Source organism: Bos indicus x Bos taurus, chromosome 16 (assembly GCF_003369695.1).
Source record: "Bos indicus x Bos taurus breed Angus x Brahman F1 hybrid chromosome 16, Bos_hybrid_MaternalHap_v2.0, whole genome shotgun sequence".
In the NCBI taxonomy this organism is placed as follows: domain Eukaryota; kingdom Metazoa; phylum Chordata; class Mammalia; order Artiodactyla; family Bovidae; genus Bos; species Bos indicus x Bos taurus.
Window position 1 is genome coordinate 60,200,739 of NC_040091.1, and position 10,663 is coordinate 60,211,401.

Below are 10,663 nucleotides of genomic sequence, written 5' to 3' on the forward strand. Positions count from 1 at the left end.
GGCTAGTGGTACCCATCCTAAGTCACTCTAGTCCTGTTCCTCAAGGCACCAGCTCATGTCCCAAGCAGTAGCTCCATATTTGTTTAAAAATCTGGGTATATTTGCAGAATGTCAATCCTGTTAAAGAATCAGCTAACCCCAGATTCCCAGTATATTCATCTGTTGGTACTCGGCTGGATAGCTATTGTCCTGGCAAGACAAGAACAGTCCTCTCATCTTCCAGGTGCTAGAATCAGAATGCACTGTTCTGTTGCTCTTCCTGCCAGCTCAAAGACTGCATCCTGGAGCTTCTCCTCTTGGAGTTGTGGCTCCCTCCACCCCCATCCCCAACTCCCACGATGTCTCTTCAGCACTGTCCCCTTTTTGAAAGCAGTTTAGTGTGTGTTCATTATATAATCCCATGTATTTGTGACTTCAGTCACTGTCTTGCATTAACATATTAGTTATTTTGTATGTCTTATCTTTCCAACTATAATTGTGAGACCCTTAAATTTCTTTGAATTCTCTTTGGCTGAGTATATAGAACAGACACTCTGTAAATAATTGTGAATTAGTTCTAACACATTTCCTTACCCTCAAGGATCTTAACATTTCACTGGGGAGGGAAGGGATACTCAGGTGAAATAGCTCAATAACCAGTCGAGACAACAATTCAACGCCAAAGTGGAAGGTAGACCTAGGAGGCACAGTGGCAAGGATGCCAGGGGAGAAAAAGCCACAAGGCTGAGCCAGTCTGAGAAGGCTCTTAGTTGCCCTGAGACAATAAGTCAATAGTTGGTTTTATAAATGAATCCAGCTAGCCTACTAGTACTACTGCAACTGTCATTCTGGCTTTTGTATACTGATCTCTCTGCTTCCCAAAAGGGATTTGTTCTACAGACAAGCCCATGTCCTGGCCCCTAGAAATCTCCCAGCAAACTTTACTCCTGTCCTCTTTTCCCACTTTCAAAGCCCTTTCATCATTCTTCTTTTTTTTTTTTTAACTTCTGTTTCTATGAAAAGATTTATCTTACGGTTCAGCTCTCTAAAAGAAAGAGCCGCTAGCTGGAGAATGGGCATACAGAGGGTGCGTGTGCTTCCCTGTGCTGCTTTCTGGGTGCTGCAGTTGTGCTTTTAATCCTGCTGCTGTCAAGCTCCATTAGGAGGTTTGAGCATCAGCCTCCTACCTTTGGGGCCTGGCCTCCCATCAGCTCTGGCTGAAATGAGGACGGTGTTTGAGACTGGTAATCAAGAAGAAAGATAGGTTGGATATTTGCAAAGAGCCTTTACTCACCATGCTTACCACCCAGTCACCTTTCATATCACATGGGGGCATTTATCCTCCCATTTGCAAGCACTGACTGCCATTAGGGAAGCCATCAGGATGCCATGTGCTGGCATCCATAAAATCATTTTAAAACAGTAGTAGAGAATCAAGGCTAAGCTTCTGTAACTCTCACACACCTTTGAAAAGGAACGGATTTCTTCTTTCTGGGAACATGGAACAGTGCTGAAGGAGCAGGACCCCCTCCTCCTCCAAAGTAGGCAAAGCAGTCTTGATAATCCGGGGTGACAGATGTTACAACCAACAGCTTTCACATCTGGCCTCCAAGATACTTCAGTGGGTCAAAGAGGCACTTGGACTCTTGCCTCAGAGCACTGGCAGCAAGTTTCTGGGAAGGAAAAGGCCCCCTGATTTCTCTTTCTTTGCATTTGATATAAAGCAGGAACCGATGCCTTAGAAAGAATTCATAGGATCACTGTTTCTCAAGCTGAAATGAACACCTTTATTGTCATCAGCAGAACATGTTAAGAGCCTATCTATGCAAGTTATTATGCTGGATCTCAAACCAGAATCTGTATATTTTTTTGTGAACCCTTAGTATAAAAAAGCACTCATTTGAACTCAGTAAATATATGAAAATCTGGATGAAATGCAAAGCTCAAAGTCATTGTAGGGAAAACAAACAGAAAGGTTATGAGTGGTTATCCCTATGTTGTTACCACAGCTATTTATTAAAATAAGTGCTTCTTTTTAAAGGAAAACTCAAACATTTACATAGAAATGTATTTTTTGAGCCAGGTATTTACTTTGGAATGTTAATTTAATTTATTCAGTAGGAATTAAAATTTGCAAAATTTGAATTTGCAAAAAAGTTGCATATTAATGCCCATAATTAGTTTCATTGATACAAGTCTAACACACTCATTTTTGAAATGATTGTTTGTCCTTCATTATGTTGAAGCAAAAACTTTTCTACTACAATCTGTGAAACAAATATATTTAGTATTAGAGGGCTGAGATAAGTTCAGACAGATTGGCCTCAGAAAAAAGAAGGAATATAAATTTATGAGATGATACACCATAAAAAGCTATGAATGTGAGTTTGGCTGTGAAGTAGCAGAGGAGAGACTGAAGTAGCAAATGTCCAGATGACAATGAGCAAATCACTTCTGATGTGAGAGCCTGGGAGAGCAGCACTAAGCTAAGTACGAAGAATGAGAGCTCTTCTTTAGACAGCAATGGTAACAGTAGCAGAGTGCTCTCAAAGACATTTCCGGAGGAAATAGGACAGTTTGCTCTGTAAGATGTGACACATGAGAAAACAATTTATATGGTTGCTTTTTAATAATAACCTCTAGTATAAGAAGAAAATTTTGACTTGCGGTGCCCACCTTGGACTGAGTTAAGCAACGCTCTGGACTCAGGCCACTCCGCCCAGACTCAGCGTTGCCCCAACTGCAGTGTTAGAATGGCTTCATCACGGATCCCACGTCTTCACACAGTTTTCCAGTTAAGAGAACACCATTCTTTGTCTGTTTGTTTGGTTTTGGCTGCACTCACTCTTCGTTGCTGTGGTCGTGAAAGAGTACTTTCCTGTGATTATAATACATTTCAGAACATTGTCTTAATGAGTAATATTTGTACCCCTGCCCCCCACGAATAGAGACTGAGACATGACAGCAGTTTCACTGGCTGTGAAGTGGCTGCTCAGTCTCATGCATGGGCCAGTTTTGGCCACCAGGGCAGGTGAGGGGCCAGAGGAGAGGATGTGGACCCAGGCCTGCTCAGAAAGGCTACTAGAGTGTGAAAGAAAAAAGGGACGCTCAATTGTGATGTGAGCACAAAGTGCACAGAGAGGAGTCAGTGACAACTATTTTTTTTAAAGATTTATTTATGGTTTTTCCAGTGGTCATGTATGGATATGAGAGTTGGACTATAAAGAAAGCTGAGTGCCGAAGAATTGATGTTTTTGAACTGTGGTGTTGGAGAAGACTCTTGAGAGTCCCTTGGACTGCAAGGAGATCCAACCAGTCAATCCTAAAGGAAATTAGTCCTGAATATTCATCGGAAGGACTGATGTTGAAGCTGAAACTCTAATACTTTGACCACCTGATGCGGAGAGCTGACTCATTTGAAAAGACCCTGATGCTGGGAAAGATTGAGGGCAGGAGGAAAAGGGGATAACAGAGGATGAGATGGCTGGATGGCATCACCAACTCAATGGACATGGGTTTGGGTGGACTCCAGGAGTTGGTGATAGACAGGGAGGCCTGGCATGTGCAGTTCATGGGGTTGCAAAGAGTCGGACAGGACTGAGTGACTGAACTGAACTGATTTATATTTTTGGCTGCACTGGGTTTTCGTTGCTGTGCAGAGGCTTTCATTAGTTTCGGTGAGTGGGGCCAGCTCTCTAGTTGTGGTGCACAGGCTTCTCATTGCGGTGGCTTCTCTTGTTGCAGAGCATGGGCTCTAGGAACACGGCCTTTAGTAGTTGCCGTGCATGGGCCCAGTAGTTGTGCCAGGCAGGCTTAGATGTTCTGGGGCATGTGGGGATCTTCCCTTGAATTCCATTCAGTTCAGTTGCTCAGTCATGTCAGACTCTTTGGACTGCAGCACACCAGGCCTCCCTGTCCATCACCAACTCCCGGAACTTGCTCAAACTCATGTCCGTCAAGTCAGTGATTCCATCCAACCATCTCATTCTCTGTTATCCCCTTCTCCTCCTTCCTTCAGTCTTTCTCAGCATCAGAGTCTTTTCCAATGAGTCAGTTCTTTGCATCAGGTGGCCAAAGTATTGGAGCTTCAGCTTCAGCATTAGTCCTTCCAATGAGTATTCAGGATTGATCTCCTTTAGGATGGACTGGTTGGATCTCCTTGCAGTCCAAGGGACTCTCAAGAGTCTTCTCCAATGCCACAGTTCAAAAGCATCAATTCTTTGGCACTCAGCTTTCTTTATGGTCCAACTCTCATATCCATACATGACTACTGGAAAAACCATAGCTTTGACTATACACACCTTTGTCGGTAAAGTCAACTCTCTGCTTTTTAATATGCTGTCTAGGGATTGTCCCTTACGAGAGATCAAACCTGTGTTTCCTACATTGGCAGGCAGATTCTTAACCAACAGACTAAAGGGAAGTCCGCCACTGTCTATTTTTTAAAGTTGTCTTTATTGCATACTAACTCTGCATAGCCACTGGGCTAGGTGATCTTTGTGTGGGCACACTTAAGAGGTAGAGAGTTGGGACTTCCCTGGTGGTCCAGTGGCTAAGACTCCATGCCCTCAGTGCAGGAGGCCAGAGTTCGATCCCTGGTCAGGGAACTAGATCCACATGCTGCAACCAGGAAGTTGCATGCCACAACTCACATGCCACAGTGAAGACCTGCTGTAGTCAAATAAATAAATAAACTTTTTTTTTTTTTTAAGAAAAAAGTACAGAGAATATTTATCTCTCATTCTATAGCTGAAGAACTAAGATTAAGAAAGATTAAGTAACTTTCCCAAGATTATTCTGGTTGTGAAAACACCCAAACTCAGTTTGTTTGACTATTGACTGTCCTATTTGTTGTTGCAGTATGATTTAAAATGCAAGCCAAGAATTCCTGATATCCAAGAAGCAACTATAAAACACTGTCTCAAGAGAGGATTGGACATGCATGGTCAGTCATGTCCACCTCTTTGGACCCTATGAACTGTAGCCCACCAGACTTCTCTGTCCATGGAATTTTCTAGGCAAGAATACTGGAGCAGGTTGCCATTTCCTTTTCTAGGATACCTTCCTGACCCAGGGATTGAACCCACGTCTCTGTGTCTCCTGCATTGGCAGGCAGATTCTTTACCAACTGCACACCCTGGGGAGCCTCAAGAGAGGACAGATGCTTCATTTGTGCTGGGAAGACCAAAAAAGGGAGACAGAAGAAAATGCAAAGTTGAATAAATTTAAATGCAAGATAAAAATTCACAGAGGCAGCACAATCCTTTTTGTTGGATAATTGATTACACCTTATCTGAATCTTGATTCCGAGGCTGTGTGAGAGAAGACCTGTCCCCTATTATTTCTGGGAGTTTTCCAAGGTTATTTTTTCACATTTCTCTCTTTCTCTGGGCTTGTATATTCACACATGCCACCTCCTTTCTGACCCAAATTGCAGCAGGCACAAAGGCAGCCCTCTTTACCTGTTCTTATACACCCACAAATTCATACACAGAAAGGCATATTGTTGGTTTAGAAACTTTGCTGAAGATCTGGGGGAAGACGTTCATAGGAAAGGGTGACATATGTCTGTGTTCACTATCCTCCTCTCATCGTCCTTGTTTCTTACACCCCAGGAGCAACAAAGTCTTCTCTTTGCCTCAGAGAGGACAGTTTTTTGAAAATCAATTTCCCCCCTAAATTTAGAAAGGAAATTCGGTGCATATCCTGTGTATTAGCATAACACACCCCTAATAGAGACTGGAGTGGCATTCAAATACATCAATGTTTTTGCAGCAGAATGAATAAATACTGGCACCAAGTGAGATAAATAAAGATTTTAAATAGCCTCACTGTTGCCTGAGATTTGCTACCAAATCAAATCAGCTCAGATTTTTTTTCTCAAATGAAATCATTTCTAAACTGAGGTTCATCGATTTTTGAATTTCAAATTGTGGATAAGGGATTGTAGAACTGTGTAAGAAAACCACTGAGCTAGGTTTTCTTTTTCTTTATTTTTTAAATTGTGAAAGTATGGTAACACATTTACAGAAGACTTGGAAGATACAGAACAAAGTTACATAGAGTTCCACCGTAACAATTATTTTTTTAAGTAGCTAAACTAAGACTTTTAGTTGAAGTTTCAAGGAGCTAGGTTTTATAATCTAGCCCTTCTCTGGAGACATCTGTGGCCTTAATCACTGATTAAACAGTACTGGACATCTTTAAAAAGAAAAACTTAAATCCTAGCTTTGATTTAATATGTAGCTTGAGTGTCTGATGGCAGAGTTGGTCATATGGAAGAAATTAAACTAACACTCCTTTTTGAAACTTTCCCCAGCAAAACCTGTCATTAGATAAAAAGAATTTTTATTTTCGCAATTATAATGACAACACCAAGATTGCTTTGGGAAGAGAGAAACAGCCTCCTCAGATAAAGAAGGGGATGTTTCCACTGGCCAAAGAGACTAGGCTGAGGTGATGTAGTCCTTGTCTAAAGGGTCCTTTTATTTATTTTTTTTTAATTTTTATTATTTTTAATCTGTGGGATCTTAGTTCCTCAACAAGGCATTAAATGCATGCCTCCTGCATTGGAAGTACAGAATCTTAATGAAGTCTCAGGTCCTTTCATTTTACAATGAAAGTCAATAGAAAAATAATATTCACTTTACAACTTACTTTACCGGAATGCGTCTAAGAGAGCGAGGGATATGAGTAATTTTCTTTTTTTCCTTGAGGTAGTCCTATAGACTTCTAGCCAAAAGACAGAATTTTTACCAAAATAAGCCCTTCCAGATTAAAAAAAAGCAACACGTTCATGCATGCAACTGAAGATCTTCTGCTTCTGATAGTGGCAGACTTACCCTCCTGAAGGGTTAGCTGAAGGTGAGTAAAAGGTTGGATAAAACATGATTAAATAAAATCTTAAAAGCATTAAAGAGCTAACAATAAGGAATTACTAGCATTAAACCCAACCTGAAGATAGAAATCCAAAGAGATGGAACCTTACATTTGGGACACTGGGGGTCTTTTGATAATCCTGGTTAGAAGTCAAAAGTTGAAATGCACTGTTCACCAAAAGTATGAATGCTGCTAAAAAACTACCCTGTGCTTTGGTTTGAAGTCTTTTAAAGGAGTTACACTCTAGGGTAGAGCGAATGGACGTGCACTTATACTCGGGTGTGGGCTGGATCTGGTGACTCATGTCTCATCAATAGTATATGGCAAAGGCGACGCTCTTTCACCACATGAGCTTTCATCCCTGTTTCTTTCTTTTTTTGGGGGGGGGGTAGGTGCATGGCATGTGGGAACCTTAGTTCCATGACCAGGGGCTGAACCCATGCTCCCTGCAGTGGACATATGAAGTCTTAAGTCTTAACCACTGAACCACCAAGAAAGTCCCCTGGGTTTCTTTTTTAAAAAATTTTTTTTAATTTACTGAACAGGTAGTTGATTTACAATATTGTATTAGTTTCAGGTGTACAGCATAATAATTCAGTATTTTTTTCAGATTATATAGGTTATTGTAAGATAATGGGCATAATTCTCTGTGTTATACAGTATATTCTTGTTGCTTATCTATTTTCTATTTAGTAGTTTGTTAATCCCATACCCCTAATTTGTCTCTCCTCTCTTTCCTCTCCCTTTTGGTAAGCACAAGTTTGTTCTGTATCTGCAACTCTATTCCTGTTTTGTATATACATTCACTTATATTATTTTTAGATTCCACATATAAGTGATATCATGTAGTATTTTTCTTTCTCTGTCTAACATTTCCCTAAGCATTATGTTCTCTAAACTGAAGATCAACAAGGATATGGAAGACCTGAACAAACTATAAAACACCTAGGTGTAACATACACCTATAGGATGCTCCACCCACAACACCAATCTTCTCTGGTGCGCATGACCTTCTCTAGAACAGCCCGTACATTAGGTCATAAAATACGTCTCAGTACATTTTATAGATGTGACATCAAAGAAAACATGTTCTCTAACCAGAATGGAATAAAATTAGATAATACTAACATAAATAAATTTGGGAAACTCACAAATATGAAATAAACAACATACTTCAAGATAACCAATAGGTCAAGGATGAAATCCAATGGAAAATTAAAAATTTGAGATGAACGAAGATGAAAACATAACACACCAAAACTTATGGAATACAGTGAAAGCAGTGCTTAAGGAGAGGTGCATACCTATAAAGAGCCATCAATATATTAACAAAGAAGAAAGACCTCAAATCAATTACTTAAACTTCTACCTTAGGAAACTAGAAAAAAGAGCAAACTAAATCCAAAGCAAGAAGAAGGAAATAATAAAGATTAGGGTAGAAATAAGTGTGATATAAAATAGAAAAACAATAGAGAATCAACAAAGCCAAAAACTGTGACTTGAAAAAAAATCAACAAAATTGACCAAATTTGAACTAGACCACTCAAGAAAAAAAAAGAGGAGACTTAAGTTACTATTTGTTATTTTATTTGCTCAGTCATTTCCAACTCTTTGCAGCCCCATGGCAAGCTACTATACTCAAGAATAAAAGCTAATCACTACTGACATTACAGAAATAAAAAGGATTATAAAGGAGTACTATGAATAATTGTATACCAAAAAATTAGATAATCTAGATAAAATGGACAAATTCCTTAAAAGATGTGAACTACTGAAACTGACTCCACAAGAAATACAACAATCTGAATATACCTATAACAAATAAAGTGATTTAATTAGTAATTAAGAAACTACTCACAAAGAAAAGCCTAGCCCCAGATAGCCTCACTAAAGAATTTTATATTGTTGAAAGATGAATTCTTCCTTCATAAACTCTTCCAAAATAATGGAAGAGGAGGGAACACTTCTCAATTCATTCTGAGACCAGTATTACCCTGATACCAAAATCAGATAAAGACATTACAAGAAAAGAAAACTATAGATAAATATACCTGATGAATATAGATGCAAAACATCTCAACAAAATACCAGCAAATCAAATCCAGCAACACATAAAATGGATTATTCAGCAGGCTGCTGCTGCTGAGTCACTTCAGTCGTGTCCGATTCTGTGCAACCCCATAGACGGCAGCCTACAAGGCTCCTCCGTCCCTGGGGTTCTCCAGACAAGAACATTGAAGTGGGTTGCCACTTTCTTCTCCAATGTGTGAAAGTGAAGTCGCTCAGTCGTGTCTGACTCTTTGAGACCCCATGGACTGCAGCCTACCAGGCTCCTCCATCCATGAGATTTTCCAGGCAAGAGTACTGGAGTGGGTCGCCATTGCATTCTCCTATTCAGCAGGACCAAGTGAGATTTAGCCTAGGAATGCAAGATTGTTTTAACATCCAAAAATCAACAACTATAATACACTACTTGAACAGAATAAAAGTCAAAACCATTTGACCACATCAATAGCTGTAGAAGGCATTTGGTAAAATCCAACATTCTTTTTTAAAACAAGAAACATTCAACAAACTAGGAATAAAAGGTATCTTCTTCAGCCTGATAAAGGACATCTAGGCAAAAACCCATAGCTAACATATTTTGTGGTGAAAGACTGAATGCTTTCCCCCTAAGGTCAAGAACAAGACAAGGAAGTCGGCTCTTTCCACTGCTATTCAATATTTCACTAGAGGCTCTAGCCAGGACCGGAAATGTGGAGTGAAGTAGGCTGACCACAATGAATCAAAGTAGAAATCAATAACAGAAAGATAAAAGGAAATCTCCAAACACTTGTAAACCAAACAACATACTTCTAAATTATCATTTCATCAAAAAAGAAAGTCTCAAGGGAAGTTAAAAAAAATTATTGAATAAAATAAAAGTTCAAATACAACATATCAAAATTTATGGGATGCTGAGGAAGCAGGACTGAGAGAAAAATTTATTTCATTAAGTGGGTGTAAATAGAAAAGAAGAAAGTCTTGAACCAATGATCTAAGCTTTTGCCTCAAGAACCTAGGAAAAAGAGCAAAATAAACCTAAAGTATTAAGAAGGAAGACAAGATTAGAAACAAATAAAACTGAAAACAGAAAAACAATAGAGAAATTCAAGAAAGAAAGAGTTGTTTCTTTGAAGGAATCGGTAAAATTAGCAAGACTGACAAAGGAAAAAAAGAGATAACACAGATCACCAGTGTTTCAAGAACAAAACAGGAAATATACTATAGACCCTGCAGACTTCAAAAAGATACCAAGGGAATATGGTGAACACACATAAATTTGACAACTTACATGAAATGCCAATTCTTTGAAAAATATGAAGTACCACATCTCACCCAAACTGAAGTAGACAATTTTAACAAACCTGTAACTATTAAGGAAATTAAATCTGTAATTTAAAAACTTCCAAAAAAGAAACCTCCAGGCTCAGATAGTTTCACCAGAGAATTCTACCAGCATTTAAAGAAGATTCGACATCAAATCTACATCATCTCTTCCAGAAAATGGAAAAGGAGGACACATTTCCCCATTCATTTAATGAAGCCAGTATTACTGTGATATGAAAATTAGATCAAGACCATACAAAGAAAGAAAACTTCAGAGCAATACATCTAATGAATATAGACACAAATGTGCTTAAGAAAATATGAGCAAATAGAATTTAGCAACGTATAAAGAGAATTATATACCATGACCAAGTGGGCTTCATTTCAGAGATGCAAGGTGGGATCAATTTATAAAAATCAATCAATGTAATTTGCC